Raw genomic sequence first — 19,325 nt, forward strand, 5'->3', positions numbered from 1 at the left:
CTTTGGGTATAAGTTCTCACACTTGTCAAGGATCTAAAAACTACCGATCATTAAATGTCCCTGCAGCCATTTAACAAACAGATGGAATAAAACCTGTGAGTCTACAAACTATCAGCTGCAACTTGTTGTAGAAAAATGAATTACCAAGAGTTGGGATGATTGAAGTTTGACAAAGTTTATTACAAAAAGAAAAAATAAAGAATGTCACATCTGACCCACAGGAGGTTCTGAATAGCAAAGACAAAAGAAGTTGTTTTCTATCCCGTTGTCTACTGAGCACTAGGCTGTATGGAGATAAGACATCTGCAGGGTAAGACAGATTGTCATGAGAGAGAAGCAGATTGTCCTATCTGGTCATTCAAGCCACCCTGTCAACAAAGAAAAAATAAGACTTAACAGAACTATTTTGGGTTGTTTTGAAATTATCAATAACATATAGATTATTTTCATCCAGTCTAGTAAAGATTTAAATTTCTCTCTTCATCAGCACATTTGGTTTTCATTCTCTGAAGTCAGAGTTGAAATAAGAAAATATATTACATTAAATTATTATTATTATTATTATTATTATTATTATTTACCCTTTTGTATTTAATGGTGTGATCAACCACTATAAGCAGTTCATCTCACATTTGTCCCATTTTGTGATTGTGTGAGGTCAGTTAGTTCAGGTATTGATTTTCTGTGAAGTCTTGTTTTTTGTTTGTTTGCTTGTTTGTTCAGAGTTTTTCTTTCACCTCTTTTAAAGGTCCAGTCATTACTTTTTAATGGGGGGGAGGGGATCTGCTACCCCTCCAAGACCCTGGATTGGAATTAACAAGTATAGTCAATGGACTGATGGATAGAGGTGCTTTTTCTCTGTAAAATGTTTTGTTTTGCCTATTAGACCTTTGACTGCTTGGTCCCTAACAAGAACAAAAACAAAGGATTTTCACCTTGGTTAATCCTAACCTGCTGTGGATAAGGTGGGGTTACTTATTGTATTGTTCAGAAAGTTACAAAAATGGTCTATTCAGTTCCAGCATTACAATTTATTTTAAATGTTTCAACACCTTCATTTAACAAGCATTTTTCAATGCATTCACATCAACTCCCCATTGGCTCAGAATCAGAAGCCTCTTTCACACATGTTCTGCTTACCATGAATCTGGTGGCTACCGAACATGTGTGTGCTATGTGGGAACCATCCCTGAGCTTTTCCGTGACATTTTGAGGCAACTTTCTGACTAGTTTGATCTAGCCACATGATCACACTAGCAACACAGCATAAGCCAGAACTGCAGAAGTCACATTGACAGACAGGCACACAGAGTAGTGGTGGGTTAATTTGGCTTATTGATCTGTTGTTAAGAGATCCAACCGATCATAAATAACAGTGCTAGTTGAAAAGTTATATATTGCGTCTTTAATAAAGAGACTTATTAAACCCAGTAAGTCTTAGTCATACGAGTTAGTAGTGAACACTGGTTAAAACTGCAAAACTGCATATCTTAGATTAAGTTTTTTTATGTCATTCTAAACTTAAAAAGCTTTCTGATTTTCTTTATTAGTCTGTGTGTTAATGGATGTTGGCTGATAGTCAGCTACTCTTGAGACAAAATGTGTGAGAAGCAGCTTCTGTGTGGGTGTTTATGGACAATGCACACAAAAATAATACACGTTTTAAAGACACACAATGTAACTTTCTGACTGTAAAACTCTGCGTTCCTGACTAGTTTCATGGCACAGTGACATCACATTTTTGAGCTGTCTCGAGGCTGATAAACAGCATTTCACAACTTTTTCTTCTGGGACTTCATGTGACATTGCAGCTGAGTTTTGCTTTATGTATCACATCACTCATTTACAAGTGGATATAAACACAGCATCAATCTTGAATGCGCACTATAGCTGATTCAGCAGAAAAACACAAGAAGACATTATACAGTATGAGGAAGAAAAGAAAATAGAGAGAGGAAGGGACAGAGCAAGAGATAAGATAGGAGTCTAGATAAGACTGTCTCTTACTGGAGAGACTTCACCATACAGGATGCACGATGAATTATCTGTCTAGAGAATCAGGGTGTCACTGAAAACATTTGCAAAAGTTCCATAGTGAGTATTTAAGATTGTTTATTCATTGAGTCACAATTTTGTCCATGTTATAATGATTCAGCTGTTTGCCTCTTGACCAGAGAATCCAATAATTCTGGACCTGACTGACTGGCTCTGGAAGAGCAAAGCAGACAGCAGACACAGAATCACTGTTTCTCTACTTGACAACTGTTCCTGGACAAAGTAAAGAAACAGTGACGCTGTGTCAATGTGTCCATACTTACTGATTCCTGCTAACTGCCTACATGGCTCTAGTGGTTTTAAGGAGTTTCACAGCTGATTTTCACATTCATAGGAGCACAAAGATTTGTGTTGTGCACGATAGTGAATGGGCTGGTCAGGGCCCGACGAGGTGTCCATTATCATAAATTAATGGACGACGGTTGCTTATGCGAAGTCCATTAATTTATGCGACGGTTGCTTATGCGAAGTCCATTAATTTATGATAATGGACACCTCGAAGGGCATTTTTTTTCAACCTTTATTTAACCAGATAGAAAAAAACCCATTGAGATCATGATCTCTTTCACAAGGGTGACCTGGCCAAGAGGTCTGTAGCACGTCATAAACAGACAAACAAAACAGTATGAGAACCAAAACAAAGAAACAAAACAAAATTAAAACATACAATATCACCAGAGCAATAGCATTTTCAACATAGAGTGCATGTACCATCCAAGCAAATCAACAACAGACAACGAATTAAGATTTATAACACAGGCACTGTCCAATTATGAGGGACGAGAAATGACAAAACAAGAAATAAATATAAAAATAAATATATACACATATAAATAAATAAATGCAAAAATAAATGTATAAATGCATAAATAAATAAATATAAAAATAAATAAATATACATATAAATAAATAAATGCACAAATAAATGTGTAAATGCATATATAAATAAATATAAATACAAATAAATACATAAGTACATAAATATTTTTATTCCTTTTTGTGTATTTATACATTTATGTATTTATTCATTTATTTATTTCTACATTTTTTTATTTCTACATTTATCTATTTCTACATTCATTTATTTCTACTTTTATTTATTTATTGCTACATTTATTTATGTATTTCTGCATTTCTACATTTATTTATTTCTTCATTTCTGTCTCCGTATGTTAATTAGGTGGGCGGTTCTAACATTTCTCTGCAGCACGATTGGTTAACTGTGACAATCAGACAGAAGCAAAGGATTCATACAAGGATTCACATGAATGCATTCGCCTGTTCACGCTTTCATCCACGGTGTGGCAGTGAAGCCTATTTTTCGCTGGTTGCTGCCAGATTTAACCGCGAAACTTAGCAGAGAAATGACAGAAGGGTCCGTGTACGTTCAGGCAATTCGTTTTTTCGTTTTAAACCAAAATCGGAAAAACGGAAGTATCGTCGTTTTTCTGTTTATTCATTTACAATCAAAATCGGAAAAACGGATAAACAGAACCGATTTTCCTTTCCTATCACCAGAATTCAAAGACGAAAAATAAGAAGAACTAAATTAAAAATCCGTCCCGTTTTTGGATTTTGGTAGTTCCTTTTTTTAATTTTTCCTTCTGAATTGAAAGATGAAGACATGTTAACAGGCGGCCCGGAAGTTAAAATAATTCTTTCAAATTAAAAGCCTAGATTAACGCGTAGCTTCGTGCAAGCACATACTGCGTTGACTCATACACAACAATATTAATATGTTCATTCGAGCAGACAGCGACCCTGAGATAATAATAATAATAATAATAATAATAGATAGAAATTAAAGCCTAGTGGGTAACAAGTAACCAGGATTATAATGATTGTTCACAGTGATCACAGTGCTGTGAACTGTTGAGTGTCCTCCAAACCATGTAGTAATGGGTCGTTAAGACTGGTTTATTATTTCCAGAGAAATTCCTAATTTACTACATAGGATTACGTTTTACTTCATTGGAGAGATTTGATGAAGCTTGGAGGACACTTGTTGACGTTGCACCCTTTAAGTAGACAGGACCACGTCTTTGTGTCGGCAACGTATTTCTCCCAGTCCCAGCGGTGCATATAGCCTTCATAATTTTCATTTTTATTGTCAGGAGACAACAAGTTATTAACTAAACTCTACTGCAACTCAGACACACGCACGCACCGTCTCACTGCGTGCAGGCAGGTGACGCACCGTGTTGCTTATAACGGTCTTGTGTACAATAATAAACCAGTTCTGCACCAGCCTCTTAACGACCCATTATTTGAGTCAGGTGTGCTGCAGTATGGACATACTGAAAACCTGCAGCCCCCCCAGTTGGGGATGCCTGCTCTGTGTCAATTCAGACACACAGGCACGCACCGTCTCACTGTGCGCAGGCAGGTGACCTACGTGTTTCTCATAACTGTCCCACATTTACAACAATAAACCAGAGTAGAACAATTAATCGTTGTCAAAAAGAACTGAAATGTTTCTGCTTGATGAGTATATTTTCCATAAAATGTATTTTGCTCCAATATAGGCCGTAACAACATCTGCATACAGTACAGGCTATGTTCTTATAATAAACTTATCACGTTATAACGTGATATGGTCCGATTTTTTTTTTTTTTTTTTTTTTTTGGGTGACAGCTCCACGCTTATTCTATGGTGACATAAACATAGAAACAGGTCTTGATTACACCCTAATTTCACTCAGGCTCCATATCAGGCACTGTTGTGGAAACTGTGGCAACAGCCTTCTTTGTACATCAGACTGGATGGTATATTGTTCAATCTTTGGCATTCCCACATGGAATAAAGTCTTCAGTATGTGTAGCCTGCCAAAAATCCAGTCCATTTCCTTCCTCTGCCACCTTGTGGTGATTCAGTAACAGCAGCTGTGTAAAGAAATAGAATATTAGAAGTTTTCCTGCGCTGTACTGATGAAACAACTTTTCTAGACTCCATTTACATTTACTATTGAGAAAACTACACAAAATGACCTACCCACTGAAAAAATCTGAATGAAAATGCTGATTTTCCGCTTTGGCAGATTAAGTTGTTCACCATGTTATATGACGGCTTGGCACAGATAAATTGCAGACGTTCAACGTAACTTAGCCATCAAGGAATAATAGCTATGAATAGTTCACAGCACTGTGATCACTGTTAACAATCATTATAATCCTGGTTACTTGTTACCCACTAGGCTTTAATTTCTATCTGTTATTATTATTATTATCTCGGGGTCGCTGTCTGCCCGAACGAACATATTAATATTGTTTTGTATGAGTTAACGTATGTGCTTGCACAATGCTACGTGTTAATCTAGGCTTTTAATTTGAAAGAAATATTCTAACTTCCGGGCCGCCTGTTAACATGTCATCATCTTTCAATTCAGAAGGAAAAATAAAAAAAAGGAATTACCAAAATCCAAAAACAGGGTGGATTTTAAATTAGGTTGTTGTTGTTTGTCGTCTTTGAATTCTGGTAATAGGAGAGGAAAATTGGTTCTGTTTATCCGTTTTTCCAATTTTGATTGTAAATGAAAAAACAGAAAAACGACGATACTTCCGTTTTTCCGATTTTGGTTTAAAACGAAAAATTTGCCTGAACGTACATGGAACTTCCTCCAGACTGTCCAATGCAGCCGAGTCAACCTCCACATCCATCTCAGCTTGGAGCTGAACTAAATCCTCCATGATCCGTGCCAAACGAAACTGGAGGTAGTCGTTTGCTTCATTTTGTTCGATATCATTCGCAATGACCTTAAGTCATTGGCGACGGCTGCAAAAGAACTTTCCATTCGTAGGCCTAGCAAATTGACCAACCAAAACAACAACTCATACACTCGAATCTAGGCAGTAGCAGTAGATGGGAGCATACGCACCTCTCCAACCTATCGCGCTGCAGAGAAATGTTAGAACCGCCCACCTAATTAACATACGGAGACAGAAATGAAGAAATAAATAAATGTAGAAATGCAGAAATACATAAATAAATGTAGCAATAAATAAATAAAAGTAGAAATAAATGAATGTAGAAATAGATAAATGTAGAAATAAAAAAATGTAGAAATAAATAAATGAATAAATACACAAAAAGGAATAAAAATATTTATGTATTTATGTATTTATTTGTATTTATATTTATTTATATATGCATTTACACATTTATTTGTGCATTTATTTATTTATATGTATATTTATTTATTTTTATATTTATTTATTTATGCATTTATACATTTATTTGTGCATTTATTTATTTATATGTGTATATATTTATTTTTATATTTATTTCTTGTTTTGTCATTTCTCGTCCCTCATATCCAATAGTCTCACTCTGTCTGTCCTTTAATATAGAGCGGAAAGCTCCAAGAGGAATAATTTCAAGAAGTTTCAGTTTGGACTGTAGAGTGTTCCATGCTGTGGGGGCATGGTCACTTACGAAAGAAATAAAAATTAAATCAATTATTAATATGTTATTGTTGTTTTTTACTATTAAAATCCTAAGTTTTTGACAAGAAGCGGCTTAGTGGATTATTTAATATCTCATTGTGACGCGTTGCCAAGACAACCAGCTCTGACACAGAACCTGCAGCTCGGTTGGTCAGCTGTTGTATTAGACCTTATCAGTGGAGGAAAGTGAGATGACTGCTTAACGTAATGTTACGTGACACGAATATCATTTCAGAGGGCGGGTGCACCTCTTACAGCTTGTGTGTGTCCAGAGGATGATGCAACATTTTGGGTCAAACAATCAAAGTTCACAGAGAGTTTCCTAAATCGTTTTTATTGCAAGAAATATTATCCACCATTCACTCTGATCATTAAAACTGCATCAAGCAAGTAAGTCTATCTTAAATCATTTTTATAATTTTGTCCACTATTCACTGTTTCAAGCAAGTATGTAAGTAAGGTAATCAAGAGAGAAAGACAGGCGGTGACCTATTTAAAATGAAATGCAACATTGCTGTTGATCATGACATTTCATAAAGATACTGGCATATCCATAGTGGCGTTTGAAGGACGGAGATTTAACATTTGTGGACCCTGACCACTGCTGGTTGGAACATTGCGGGACGACAAAATGTTGCTCCAGTCTTGTCTTTCCTGGACTGAGGGAGCCCAATAAGCCTGCACCTGCTTTCACAGCAATGCGCCGTCACAGACATGATCTGGCGTGTCTGCAGCCTGGTGTCTGAGTTTCTGTTGCCACGGTTACCAACTAGTGTTTAGTCAGCGCAATAATTTACAACAATAAGGCTATTTGACTGGAACTTCTTTTAGTGATAATGGACACCCTACAGCCAATCAGAATTGAGTATTCACCCAGACCATGGTATATATACATATATATATATATATATATATATATGTACGTATACAACATGTGGTGATGGAGGAACCATCATGGGAGGAAAAGCCCCTCCATGGGATGTACCACCAACAGATAAATGAAGTGGCTAATATCGAGAAATCCTACCAATGGCTAGACAGCGCTGGACTGAAAGACAGCACAGAGGCACTGATCATGGCTGCACAGGAGCAGGCCTTGAGCACCAGAGCAATAGAGGCCCAGATCTACCATACAAGACAAGACCCCCGGTGCAGACTGTGCAAAGAGGCCCCTGAGACAATCCAGCACATAACTGCAGGGTGTAAGATGCTGGCAGGGAAAGCTTACAAAGAGCGTCATAACCAAGTGGGTTAGTGTACAGGAACATCTGTGCGGAGTACAGACTGGAAGCCCCGAGGTCAAGGTGGGAAACACCTCTGAAGGTGGTAGAGAATAACCAAGCTAAGATCCTGTGGGACTTCCAGATTCAGACCGACAAAATGATAATGGCAAACCAGCAGGACATTGTGGTGATGGACAAACAGCAGAGGAAAGCCGTTGTGGTTGACATTGCAATACCAAGCGATAGCAACATCAAAAAAGGAACATGAGAAACTGAGAAATACCAAGGCCTGAAAGAAGAACTTGAGAAGGCCTGAAAAGTGAAGGCAACAGTGGTGCCTGTGGTCATCAGAGCACTCGGGACAGTAACCCCCAAACTGGAAGAGTGGCTACAGCAGATCCCAGGACAAACCTCAGACATCTTGCTCCAGAAGAGTGCAGTCCTAGGAACAGCCAAGATACTGCACAGAACCCTCAAGCTCCCAGGCCTCTGGTAGAGGACCCGAGCTTGGATGGATGAGAGACCGCCCATGGAGGGCGAGGGGATAATTTATATATATATATATATGTATGTATATATATGTATGTATATATGTATATATATATACATACATATATATAGTTGATAATACCTGTTGTACAATGTTTAAAGCTGAGGAACTTGTTTTGCTTAAACCATAATTCAGCTTGTGCACTGAATCCACACACACTTACAAAATCCTATAGCTTCTCATCTGAAACCACTTTTCTGATGTATAATTCATTTGGGAAGATGGTGCAGGGACACAACTCCAGTAATTAAGTTGTGTAAATGACAAGGTCATTAACACAGTTTATATGGTAATGTCATGCCCCAACAGGAGATGGGAAACAGGACCTGTCATGTGGCGAATGCTGACCTCAGCAGGCTGCTCAACAGGGGCTGACAAGGCTTCCAGTGTTGCACAAGTAAGAAAAATGTTGAACAGCAGTATTTTTATAAACACCACCTCATCATGAGTTTACTGTGATCTCAAAGTTATTTGTCTTAACAAGGTTAATCTAAAATTAAATAGTGTTCATATTTTTTGGTTGTATTTTTACTCTTTTAAGAAGCTTATTGTCCTACAGTTGTCCATCACTCTTTTTTCTCAATATATTCAGCTTATCCTTAAAAAATCACCTGCTTTACAGAAGCCAGACTTGCTTGTTGCTTGTAGCTAACAGTGTGGTGTTTCATGTTGTTCTTGTTCAGAAAGACATGAGAGTCTCCACCTGGCAAACAATGGCTCGCTGTATTGAACAAAAAATTCAATAGAGGGAAGGAAGGTGCTATAGCTGTGCAGCTTAGGGTGAGTCAGTACTCCTGGATATTGATGATTACACCCTTAATTCACAGGTCTTGTTCCCTCATCCTTTTCCCTCTCCTTGGCACTGATGGCCTTACTTTGACAAATCTAAAGCAACGGAAGGGCGACAGAAGAGCAGATACTGCAGTTAAGTGGACGTAAGTCAAACTGCCAATGAAGGGTGCTCCTTAATTGCGGCACTTGAGAGACAAATCAACATAAATGGCTCTGAAAATGTGGCCTTGAAAGCCAAAGTGGCATCATTGAATCACACCTCTAAACAAAGGATTAACAAATGAGCGTTTGGGGCTGTGCAAGATCTCATTTGATGCAAAAATAGAGAAGAGATGGTGGGATGGTGCCCACATTCTGTACTTTAATTCACCTTGTTAATCCCATCCCCGCAGGCAGGCTTTTTATGCTTTTCATTACGGTGCCTTTTTTAAGCTCCATACAGTTTTTAGTCCTGTTTGTGAAACATGTAGTTCAGCCTCAGTAAAAGGGCATGTGTTGCCAGTCAAGCCTACTAAAGTGGCATTTCTGTTCTAGCATTTGTTTTCAGTTAATACAACAAAATGAGACAGTAATGAAGACTAATGGCTTACCTCGTTTGGTTAAATATGAAATTCATTTATATTACTTACCTGCTTTGCAAAGATTTTAAAATTTCCCTGGATGAGCTGTCAACTATAATACTCATGATTATGAAAATATCAGTCATAGTCTGCCAATTTGTAACTTAAATCAGGTTAATTTTGAATTATAAATCTTTTTAATTTGTGTCACAGTAAGAAGAAAACATTTAGTGTTGTCAAAAACTGGTTTTATTTTCCTTTCCTTGTCTAATCTGAGCCTCACTTTGTACATTTTCCTGTCAAACAGAACATTTGACAGCAGATGAGCACTTTAAAAGAGTTTCAAACTGCTGAGATAGTATAACAGAACATTTCGCTTTGTTGACTCACAAGTACATGTACTGTAATTCTTTGGCCCAGTCTTTGATCATGTCCATCTTTTCACAGTCTTCCACTGAATAGTAATGACTGGTATTACCTTTGTCAGATTTGACGCTATAAAGCCTCTTTAATCACAGCTTCCCTTTCTTACAAGCTTTACACAACACTAATGCTGAGGCTGATTACACAGTGAAAAAACAAAGATGTATGCACAAGACAAAAAAAAACTTTGTAAATGTGTCCATCACATAAATTTCTACTTGTATGTTGGACTAATATTAAGACGTCATTAACATGTATAGCATATTTTGACATTTTTAAATGCTTGTTCTGTTTTTTTTGTTTTTTTTTATTATATAATATTTATTTTAATTTATGTCACTGAACAAAAAAAAAAATAGGGGGAGGGTGCTAGAGGGATTAATAAGTATCACTCAATTCATTTCAGTTTGATCCACTTGGACTAAGCCATCATAACTAAATGTTTAACCCCAACCCTGATTAGCCTACATCTAACCTTAAACCACTGTTTGGAGGTCTGTAAACGAGGAGCAGTGCAAATATCCAGTAAAGGGCTCACAAAAAACCTTAACCCCAAATTTCCACCGGATGCCTGTGCGTTACGACTGCACTGCAGTTTTGATCTGACCTTCATCACGTCAATCCACACTGGGAGCATGTCGGGTGCAGAGCGCCCTTGAGTGCAGTCCACCTAGCTGCATCTGCAAGATCATGAAATAACAGGAGAATTGGTGAATCTTGTGATTCTCCATTTTCAGGATAAACATCTGGTCATCCATCCATAAAAAAAACACTAAGACACCCTGACCAATTAATGACGGCATGTTTAAATGGTTCAGCGAGCGTAAATCTCCACTGCAGGTTTTTCATTTGAAAATTACCGGAAGCTTATATACTGCTCCATGCCTGATTATCTGTCTGCCCCTATCTGAACTGCTGAGTTTGATGCATTTTTTGGATGTGTGTTCCATCAAAAATAGACTCAATGTGTATGTTTAGCGCGAGCCATGACAGGGCACTTCAGGGACACTTCTGACACACACAGTGGCGCAGCCAAACCAACTCAAATGGCTGCAATCAACCATGGAGGCCGCAGCGCAGCCTAAACGCCGGTGGGAATTGGGGGTAAAACTCACAAATTAACTTAAAAAGTACAAATCAGATTTATTGTATATTTCATATACCTTTTTTTAACTGCACCAGTAAATAGCTGTAGCACAACTGTGTGCAATCATACAGTAGTTCAGGAAGAGGTTTAAAAAAAATAAAATAAAAAAACTCAGTGATGTGTTCACCTTCTACTTTGGTCACCAGAGAATTTTACTGCTTATTTTCCAGGATTTTTAGAAAAACTGTTTCAACACTGGAACACAGACTGTCTCAATTCTAATCACAACAAAAGATGCGCACACTGTCATTATGACAGATACTCTTAATTAAAAACCTATTTGCATTTTTATTATTATTATTGTTTCTAATTAATTAAACTATTTAAATTTTACACAGAAAGAGTATGTAAAATAAACATCTAATACAAATCAAAGGATAATTTCTGTCTAATTCTGAAGATATTGTGTCTTTATATGTGCCAGTCACTTGTTTCTCTAACAAAGCTTTGAATAGCAACTGTTAATCCACTGATTATTCCTCCCATTAATGGCTAAATTAATTAATAAATCTATTATTGCCAGAAAGTTCAAGAAATTGAATTTCATTGATCAAAATTTTGTCTATTAATAAAATATTTTTGCAGAACTAAATGAATCATGTTGGAGTGAGAACGACACAAATTGTATTAGATTGGCGGTAAAGCATCCAGGCAGTGTTTTACAAGCACAGTTCTGTTAAGGCAACCAAAGATGATTCAAAACAACAAGGACATAAGACAGAGTAAATAACAAGAAGGCAGAAAAACATGGACTTGTAGTTCAGCATATCCAGAATCGTTTCACTGTCTGGATTCACAGTAACAGTAACAGTTACAAAGCTCACCCTAACTTCAGCTAAGGGCAGAGTCATTTAAAATGTGCAGTGTCTGAAACTGATGTACAATTGAAAACATGAAGAGGTCTAACGTGGCATGTTTCTCACAGGTAGAACAAATTATAATCCTACAGTGCAGCCTCTACAGTCAAAACTACAGAAAAACCAGTAAGATGTTAGAGCGAATGCATAAAATTAGACTTATCAAGTATTATTGCAGCATCTGTCAGACTTGGGTATTTTTGTGTTGTATTGAACTAATGTGTTGCAGGTGGATTCTTATAGCATGCACGCCCATTTTAGCCTTAATTTATCAGCTGCAAACCTGGTGGTGTCAAATTATCATGGAAGCAAGAACAAAGAAACATGAATATATTAAAGTGATTTAACTCATCTTATACTGCAATCAGCTCTGATGACATCCAGGATGTACATTTCTAAAACCAAATATAAAAATTGTTAGGCTTCTTTCAGTGTTTTCAGTTGAAATAATTTATAACCTGGGTGTCTTTTAAAAATCAGTGTACGTACACAAACAACAGGCAGGTAGAGCAGCAGTATGAGAACATAAATCTTGTTCCTGTTGAGAATCTCTTCCTGTCAAAGAGAAGCTCATCAGGGAAAGGAAAAGGGTTTACACTGGAGAGAGAAGAGTGAGGAGAACCTCTCACTATCTTTGCATCCTCAAAGAGGACTGACTGGTCAGTAAGTGAAGCTTTTATAAATGTTGATCTCTTATCTCCAACCTAACCCACCTTGGGACCAGGCTATGTGTGCAGTGTAATTTACCATGGCTGTATACTACTTAAAAAAGTGAACCACCTCTCTGCTTTTAAACACACTGGTCAAACCTGAATTTGCTTCACTGAGAAAATAAATCCTGCTTTGTAGCACAGACCTCGAGAGGTCTAAAGAGAGAATTAGCATTGGGTTAGCAGTGCAAGACACTAGACGAGGCAGACACCCCTTATTCAATGGACCATTTTCCATTTGACTTTCTGCTGCAAAAACACTTTCTCAGCTGTGTTTCCTGTATGTGAGCTTCACATCTCCGTCACAAATTAAAGCGTTACTGAACTGCTACTGTTTGCAGTCACAGTATTTTAAATGGCCTCCTTTTTGCTGCAAAGAAATGCTGCATTCAATGTACCCCGGAAATAAAAGTCAGAAAATCAAGACAAACAGAACATTTTTATTGCGTAAGCTGCCATTTTAGAAAACCCTACCAAGTTATCTATGAGAAAATGTGAGCTTTTAGGGTTTTTATTTCTTTTTTACTTTTTTTTTTTTTTTTTTTTATCACACATTGGATCATACGAGATCCCATTTGCCATGGAATGCAGCAATGCAACAGAAGTCAGCAAGCAACTGCAGAGAAAAGTGATGAATCTGAGAATTAACATGTAATTTACCACTTCTGTTGGCAAGGTTATTCTCAAGCACAAACAAACACATCTACATGTTATAAAAAGGATCTAGATCAATTGCTTTTATGTGAAATAACTTTCTGAAAGTCAAGTATGTAAAGGATTTTTGCTAAGATTTTAGTCAAACCTGCAGACTAACATTGAATGGTATTTACAAACCTTTGGGACTAAATTTGCATAACAGAAATGTCCCTTGCAAAACAAAATAAGAGGAAGCAAGAGAAGTATACTGGCAGAGGAATCCTTTGCACCTCTACTGAGTAAAAGACATGAGTCTAGAAAGTTATTTATAATTATTTTTTGTTTTGTTTTTATTAAATAATTTATGGGGCTGCCATTAGAGTCAAAGCTAAAGTTTCAAATATTTTCCTGTGTGCCACAGCTAAGTAAAGTCTTTGTTTTGTTTAGGCAGTAAAATCATATGGTTAGGCATGCAATGTCATTATTTACAAAGCCATGTGAGGCCCCTTTAAAAAATGGAGGCAAGTGAAGTGTTTGAATAAACATTCAGTGCTGTTATTTTATTCATCAGGCCAGTGTTTCCCATGAAAGAAAAGCATCTAAAATGCTGTGCATTTTCCCCAGTCATTGCTGCATCACATTTTCCCATAACTGATTAATTTATGTTGAATTGTGGGATGATCTGTGTTTAGAGTTAATAAAAAATAAAGAGCACCAAGACAAGACCAGACAAAAGCTTTATTTTTATACCTGATGTTTGCTTTTGTCTACCATAAGCAAAAAGCAGGACCATTTGAATGTTTTTGTTGTTGTTGTTGTTTTTGTTTTGTTTTTTTTTTAACATCATGAAGTTGTATAAATAAATACTCAGAAACAACAGGGGGAATAATACAGAAAGGAATTTCAAAGTTTATACTTTGTGTAATCAAAAAGTAAAATCAAATAAAAAAAAAAATAAAAGTATTCAGTGTTGCTCTCTTCCTGCAGCAATGCCACCAGCTTGGTATAATGATGGCAGATAGTCATTCTGCAGATAAGATGGTCTTTTTCACAGTACTGTTGGATATAAAGTCATCATTAGTGCTGAGAACAAAGAACATATAATTTTCCCTGCTTTGTTTTGATCGGTGTGTACTAAAACTTGAATTGTATCTAGCACTGTAAAAGTGGAAAATATAAAATAAAAACAGAGTTGGGGATAAAAAGGTGTTACCGAATGTTAGGAATACACTGAAGAAATAACAAAGGGGAAAAAAAGTGGCAGCCTGTCTGCAGTTGGATCACGTGTCCATCTTTTTTTTTTTTTTTTTCTAAACAGCCAGTGCTTAGCATTTTATAGAAATGCCTGTTTCTGTGAGAGGGTCAAAAGAGACATGAAGAGAGTGGATGAGCTGAGGAGAACGCTACAGGAGACATTCTGTCCCCTAGTGGACACCAGGGGTCACTTTATGCTTTTTATTCTGAGCCACATCAGCTTTGCACATGCTCAATAACATAAAGCCACATAATTTATTACTGCATGGACACATTTACATCTAAGTGTTTTCTGTCTGCAAAATCCGACATTTCACTTTGCAGTAGTATTTGTCATCTGTTCAGTTCTTGACATGTATTTATGGTACTTCCTGAACTTTATAAATCAAACCTGAATGATGAAAGAATAAGAAGCCAGGGACTGTATCCCCTGTGAATTAAGAGGCTGAGGAGCGCTGACATTGTATGTGCTTAAAAAACCATTTAGGGGATGGAATAAAACAGGTGTTGCCTACAACTAAATAACTGGGATTTCATTTTTACCAAGGACATGTTTTAATTCAATTTCTGCTCTGAAATGTGAGTACCTTGTTGAAAATTAGGGTTAATATTCCTTCATACCAATGCAGAAAATCTGAATTGCCTCTCTACAGGCTTCTGAAATGCCTAGATGCTAGAAAAACAACAGAACCAATCATAGTCTTACAAGCAGAATTCATGAAAAAAAAGGTTCAGCCAACAAATGCACAGTTAAAAAAAAGAAAGAAAAAAAATAAAAAGCTGTGATATGGATACGATTAATGTGTCTTTACAGGTTGTAGTAAGCTTCCAGAAATAACAACTTTGTACAAGCTCTACTGTTGCAGTCAGAGACAATCTAGCCAGTGTCCACCGCACAAGTTATCAAAGCATCTTGCTTTTTTTTTTTTTTTTTTTGTGCTATCTTTAACTCGACAACTCTGTTTTTGCAGGACCAGCTTGCATCTCACAACAAATGCCACAAGAGTTGGAATGTTGTTGACTGCTAACAGATGCTGGATTTCTGAAACAACTTCAGTGGACTGTGGAATCACAACGGAGACAAAGCCAATTAGTGTGCAGCACTCCTCAATGTGTTTAAAAAAATGTGTTACAAGAACTATGCTACAGTCAACAGAGGTAGCTCAAAGCCATTTTGCCATAACTTTGTTCACATTTTGAGACACTGTAAACTGTACTAATTAAATAAGGAACATGTAAAACAGCATAAATTATTTTAGTTTGAGATTAAAATATGAGATTAATAAGCTGTCACACCGTTCCAATTTCTTTATAGCACTGTAGGTGTTAAAGAATAAAAGCAGTAATTGAATGTTAAATTATCAAATATTATTAAAATTACCATAAAGGCCTTTTTATTGACTTCAATCAATGGCTTGTAGAGTTTCCAGTCACTAACATGTTAAATCTGTCAATATTCTGTTCTAATGCTGCTGAAGAGAATTGACTGGGTAAGCCTTCAAACACTATCCGTCATATAAAATGATAAATTAATTAACTAATTCCTCTGACACTCTCGCCTAGGTTATTGCTTTAGATTTCAGCTTTTCTTCCATATAATGTGGTAAGTGCATAAGTTTGATTAAAAGTCCTGTTTCTGTAAATACTTAATGTAGTACTGCTCATGGCTTCAATCCAGGATGTCTTTTTTTATTTATTTTTATTGAAATAGATTAAAAATGGATTTCAGATGTCATCAACAATGGAATGTGTTTCTGTGTATTTTGTCGAACATAATATGTTCTAGGAGGGTATTAGTCCAGTGATTGATCTATACAGAGTTTTTTATTTCCAATTTAAGAGAATTATTTCATTGGTGACAGTTGGAGAAATGAGGAAGGGTTTCACTGTGTTAAACTGGAAGACTGGTTACATCTCTGAGGTCACCGGAGAAAGTGATGGGGATGATGGGATTCTGCAGTTCAGAATGGTGAAGAGTTTTTCAGTTACTGTTTCCCAAAATTTGTGCATGTAGCCACAAAAATAATCATCAGTTCTCCCCTGGGTACAATGTGTGCATGCATCAGTGTCTGAAAACCTCATTAGAAACATTTTCCTTTGTGTGATGTGGTATCTCTGGATGGATTTGTATTGCATGAAATGTAAGTTTATGTTTGTGGTTCTACAGAAGGTAGTTCTGCAGATTTTAGTCCAAAATTCAAAGTATGGGGAGAGAGCAAGGTCCTTTTCCCATTTCAAAACTGGGATTGTTGCTGCTTTGTCTATATTTCATATAAGTTTATAAAGTTTAGATATTCATTTTCTGAAATTTGTCATCTTAATAAATTCTTTACTAAATTTGGAGGGTAAAAAAGAAGTTATTAGAAATGAGTATCTTTGATTATAGATTGACTGATTATAGATAGATTGATGAGGAAGTTCTCATAGTTTGTGATGCAGTGGATTACAGAGAAAGCAGCAACATATCAAAAAGCTATTTCACTGTTGTTGAAGAACTTTCTCAGCTAATAGTCATCTCTGATTCTGGAGGAGAATATATGTCTTCTGAGGATGATGATTGGTCGTCTAGTGACAGTAAAAGTGATGCTTCTGTGGGCAATCACATTGCCTCTGTCCATAAATATAACGTACCTGAAACAACACATCTGGGAGATGACAACTCTGAGGCTTTACCTAACAGGTGGATTAGACATTTTGATGAGACATCTGAGTTCTTCTAAAAAAAAAAAGATTTGATAAATACTGATTATATTTATTTGTGTGTGTGTGTATACAGCTGCCAGCCTGTGATGCCACAATACAAAATTAGATGAGTAACTTTACTGCCATCACATTCAACACTTTTTTCTACTTTAAGTTTCTTTAAAACTTTAAATTATATAAATTGATTGTTTTGAAACAGGTGGTGAAGATGAATAATACCACTGATATGCCAAGTGGTTTGGGTTGTTGTGCAGTTAAAAATTGGATTTGTGCCAGAATGGTATGTATTTATTTAGGGTTGATGCTGAGTTTATGATTTTATTTGCTTTCCACCAGGCTGTCAGAGTTGATTTGATTGTGATGCTTTTAAAGTAGTTTGTTTTCTTGATTGAAGTTGACAGAAAGATAAGTCTATTTATTTTAAACTTAATTTGACAGGTCCAGAGCATATTTAAAAAAAAAAAAAAAAAAAAAAAACATTTTCATCCGTTGTCCCTGAAAGTCTGAAAGTGAAATGTTTTTTTCATTTGGTACCTTTTTAATTTTATCCATGAATTGTTGTGATTGTTTTTAAGGAATAATTTCACTGCATACTGTAATTATTTTTCCAGGTGATAGTGATGAAAATTAGGTGCTTCTAGGCCACCATATTATTGCAAGTAGCAGGGTCAAAAATATTGTTATTCCCAAAAAAAAATCTTTACTACAACTGTTTGCAGCTTGTTTTATCAGAGAGAAGGCAAAGAAAGAAACACTACAAAAAAGTTATGTATGCTGTATGCTTTTATTTATTGTATTTTCATTATTTGTTTGTTTTAGGACAGTAATGGGAAAACTGTTGTAGCATATCTGACATATCGATCGGTTAGCTTGTTTTGAGATAATGTTGCATAGAAATGTTTCTTATTAGTTTGATTCAGCTGATATAACTCATTTCTACTTATTATTTAATTATTTTTTGTCAACGCTAATGAAGCTAAAAACATTTTGTTTAATCTCTAAATATTCATTTTAAAATAAATAATCATCCCCTTACAGTTCAAAGCACAAGTTATTGTTAGCATAAGCAGGAGGTACATCAGAGAATCTTTTAACAACCCACTAAATTGTCTTGTGAAGGGAAAGAGATGGATGGATGATGGGATTATGGACAGCCATGAGTTCTCAGATAGGACAAATGATTTTTTTTTTTTTTTATTTCAGAGTTGTGTTCAGTCAAAAAACACTACACTTAAACACTTACTAAATGACTAAATTACTTCCTGGCTATGTTAAAGTAACATCACTTGGCCAGAGTTTGAAAATGATTAACTCTGTTCTCTTGTCAAACGCATAGACTATATATAAAAGATGGACAGAACCACTGTGACATCACCCCTAGGTTTCTGAAGAGCTGAATTGAAGCGTGTCACACGTGTTGTTATTCCTGGAAAATCCAAAAATGGGCAAACTGGTGGAGCTGAGAGGAGGACTGTGAAGGTGGGGGTGGATGACTGACACCCATCAAACTCCAAGCTGCCTGTAGCTAAGAGCTAACCTGGAGCTAACAGTGGCTAACCAGCTAACAGAGGTAGGTGGGCTAAAGCTAAGGTGCACTGTTAGCCGGCTGAAAACCGCGTTTGTGCTGCACTCTCCCTTCTTTTCACAGATATTGGATACCTGTCAATCAAAAGGACACACCCTTAATTATGCCGAATTTCAAGATTAAATAACATTCAAACGGATGAGTTAGAAAAAACTTCACCTCCTCACAGTTGTCATGAACATAAACTTGACCCAATAATCTTAAAATGTTTTTTGTATCAGGCTTTAAACATGTTTATTTCTACTGTGAAGTTGATGTTTTTAACATGGGAGTCTTTAGGGACTGACTCTGTTTTGGCACCAGCTCCTAACGGATGAGATGTGAACTGCAATTTTTTTGCACTTCCCCATAGGCTTCACATTTTATTACCGGGGGTTGCCGCTTTGT

The 19,325-nt window shown here is 36.4% G+C and overlaps 2 long non-coding RNA genes across 2 annotated transcripts; one reads left to right on the plus strand and one right to left on the minus strand.

Annotated features, from left to right (window-relative positions):
* The first annotated feature begins 3,693 nt into the window (after positions 1-3,693).
* Positions 3,694-16,844, plus strand: LOC121645945. Its single transcript, XR_006011538.1, has 5 exons — positions 3,694-3,765; positions 8,047-8,052; positions 14,553-14,556; positions 15,880-15,885; positions 16,833-16,844. It is a non-coding gene; the product is annotated as an uncharacterized LOC121645945 (long non-coding RNA).
* LOC121645938 lies at positions 4,692-5,793 on the minus strand. Its single transcript, XR_006011537.1, has 2 exons — positions 5,661-5,793; positions 4,692-4,938 (listed from the first exon to the last, which is right to left on the minus strand). It is a non-coding gene; the product is annotated as an uncharacterized LOC121645938 (long non-coding RNA).
* Positions 16,845-19,325: the final 2,481 nt, after the last annotated feature.

The sequence above is a fragment of the Melanotaenia boesemani genome, chromosome 1, assembly GCF_017639745.1.
Source record: "Melanotaenia boesemani isolate fMelBoe1 chromosome 1, fMelBoe1.pri, whole genome shotgun sequence".
Lineage (NCBI taxonomy): Eukaryota > Metazoa > Chordata > Actinopteri > Atheriniformes > Melanotaeniidae > Melanotaenia > Melanotaenia boesemani.